This window comes from Mustelus asterias, unplaced genomic scaffold (assembly GCF_964213995.1).
Source record: "Mustelus asterias unplaced genomic scaffold, sMusAst1.hap1.1 HAP1_SCAFFOLD_35, whole genome shotgun sequence".
Lineage (NCBI taxonomy): Eukaryota > Metazoa > Chordata > Chondrichthyes > Carcharhiniformes > Triakidae > Mustelus > Mustelus asterias.
In genome coordinates, this window is record NW_027590117.1 from 3,772,999 (window position 1) to 3,775,910 (window position 2,912).

Sequence of the window (2,912 nt, forward strand, 5' to 3'; positions counted from 1 at the left end):
CCACTTTGCTCTGGCAAAGCCAGCTCTCCCCTGCTGCCTATCAATGTAGTCATTCAGGTATTCACTTCCACATTCTTGTTTCACACCAGCACGATTGTCAGGGAGGTTCAGTCTGACCACACAATTCCACTGCAGAACACCAAGAATGCAATGGACAGAGAAAGACCGCACAGAAGCAGCAAAAGAGACTGTTTGGACACGTGTAACGACAGACAAAGGTGGCGGAAACCGGCAAGACACGGAATTGATCACTGATGTTTTAAATTAATTTTCTGTTGCAAATGTATGTTTGTAAAAACATTTCCTGCTGTGTAGCTGTCCTCTCTGCTGTTCAAAGATGTTCACTGTTGGTTGTGCAAAGTGTTTCACTGTTTATAAATATATTTCCTGGTGTACTCTATGATGTAGAGGGTTACAGCATGGAAACAGGCCCTTCGGCCCAAAGTGTCCATGCCGCCCAGTTTTTTTTTTACCTCAGAGCTATTCCCAATTACCCGCGTTTGGCCAATATCCCTCCAGACCAATCTTACCCAGGTAACTGTCTCAAATGTTCTTGAGAGTTTTTTTTTCTGCTGTTGTGTAAAATGCTTCCCTGTTGTTGTGTTTCCGGCTCTGTAAATATTTGTTTCTTCTGTTCTGTTAATATGTCCCCTTCTCTTGTAAACGTGCTCCCTGTTGTGTAAAAAGATTCTCCGTGAAGGTGTTTTTGTTAGTAAATCGTTGCGTGTTGTGTTAAGATGTTCCCTCTTCTTGTGTAAAACTCTGGTTGCATATAAAAGTGACTAACGACAGATCGAGGTTTTTTTGCGGCAAAGAGAACCTGTTTTCTCCACGTGAAAGTCACAAGTGCTATGCAGTTGGCGCACTATCACTATGAACATGAATAGCAGAGGATGGTTTCGATCCATCGACCTCTGGGTTATGGGCCCAGCACGCTTCCGCTGCGCCACTCTGCTACGGAAAAAGCTGCTTCTGTAACAAGACAGACTTTCACTCCTATATCGTTTAACAGGAACACCAGTGTGAGGAGGCATCACTGCATCACACCGAGAATACAATAGACAGAGAAAAACACGCAATAGCAGCAAGAGACTGCTCGGACACATGTAACGACAGACAAAGGTGCTGGGAAAACGGCAAGACAAGGAATTGCAGAATCGATCATTGATTTTTAAAGGAATTTTCTGTTGCAAATACATGTTTGTAAACATATTTCCTGCTGTATAACTGTTCTCTGTGTTGTTGAGAGGTGTTTTCTGCTGCTGTGTAAAATGTCTCCCTGATGCTATAAACGTGTTTCCGGCTGTGTCAATATGATCCATCTGGTGTCAATATTTCTTTAATATTCTGTTAATATATGCCCTACTCTGTAAACGTGTTCCCTGTTGTGTCAAAATGTTCTCCGTGAAGATGTTTTCTGTTCAGCAAAAGTTACTTATCTGGTCTCATGATGTTCCATATTGGGTTAAAATGTTGCATGTTGTGTTAAGATCTTCTCTGTTCTTGTATAAAACTCTGGTTAAACTGCAACTGGGTAATGATCGCCCAATTTCGACTGTCTTTTACCCTCTGTGGTGCTGTGTTTATGGGTGTGGTAGAGGTGCTGTGTTTATGGGTGTGGTAGAGGTGCTGTGTTTATGGGTGCAGTCTAAGAAGAGTAGATGAAGAAATATTGCTCCCATTGCCAGAGGAGAGAAAGATGGCTTTTAAAGTGCAAAGTGTTTAGGACCTGGGATGAACTGCCTGAGAGGGTGGCAGAGGCAGCATCAAATCAGTGTTCTCAAAGGGGAATGGGATCAGCACCTGAAGTGAAAGGATTTCCAGGGTTATGAGACAAGGACTGGGAAAGGGATGAGCTGAGTTGTTCTTGTACAGACCAGCATACAGACAAAGGGCCGAATGGTCTCCCTCTCTTTGTTGTATCCACTCTAAGATTCTATATGTATGAGTGTTGGACTCATTTTGTATCGCTCTGTCTCTGGTGTGACAAATGTGTGTGATATTTATTATAAATCTATGTGAGAGACTTTGAAAATCTGTACACACTCTACACGGAAGATACCTAATTGAAACCAGGCCTTTTGTTCTAATTAGTACATGATTCCACACGATCCTCTACTCAAAATCTTCAATGTAACATCATCTGCTTATCTCTGAAATTCATTCTCCATCGTCTCATTTGCTAGATTTCCCTTTAGTACATCGATGCTAGTCGACTCAACTGCTCCAGATAATAGCAAATTCCAAGTTATATTGACTATATGGGCAAGTACACTAATATTGAATTTTCCATGGGCTTTAGTGCTGCATCCAATCATTAATTCCTGTTTGATCTGTCTCTGCAACAGCGACAGTTCATGTGATTTATTTCCCTCTACTGCAGTTCTGTGTTGCGGCCAGTAGATGTCAGCACACTGTGGTAGACTGAACTTCAGACATCAGAGAGGGATACAACAGACAGGAAATGTTCACATTGCACTGAACCTGGGACGGGGGAATTTCGAAATACTAAATGTGTTGGCCATATCAATTTAGAATCTACCAGTGGCGCAATGGATAGCGAGTTGGGCTTCTCAATGATGGCACGTTAGCCATTCAAAGTTTGTGGGTTTGAGCCCACCAGAGTCGGATTTTGGATCAGATTAGTAACAAACAGTTTGCTACTTCATTGATGTGATTCAGCTTTGGCACCGACATTTCCTGCTCTGCCATCTCTCCATGCTGTTTCTGTTTACTCGGCTCCAAGGGAAACCACTGCTTTCCTTTGTATTGATCAATTAAATACCGATAAATCAGCAATGCTATGCGTTTTAAGTACTTTTGAAGTGAAAGTATTAGTACCAATAGGTATTTTCTTTTGAACCAAGTGGTATTTTGAATCATTGTTGTTTAGAATGGTTAGAATTTCATTA

General features: G+C 41.8%; 1 non-coding gene across 1 annotated transcript; it reads right to left on the reverse strand.

The window, feature by feature from the left end:
- Positions 1-884: 884 nt before the first annotated feature.
- On the reverse strand, positions 885-956 carry trnam-cau (transfer RNA methionine (anticodon CAU)). The gene has a single exon. It is a non-coding gene; the product is annotated as a tRNA-Met (tRNA).
- Positions 957-2,912: the final 1,956 nt, after the last annotated feature.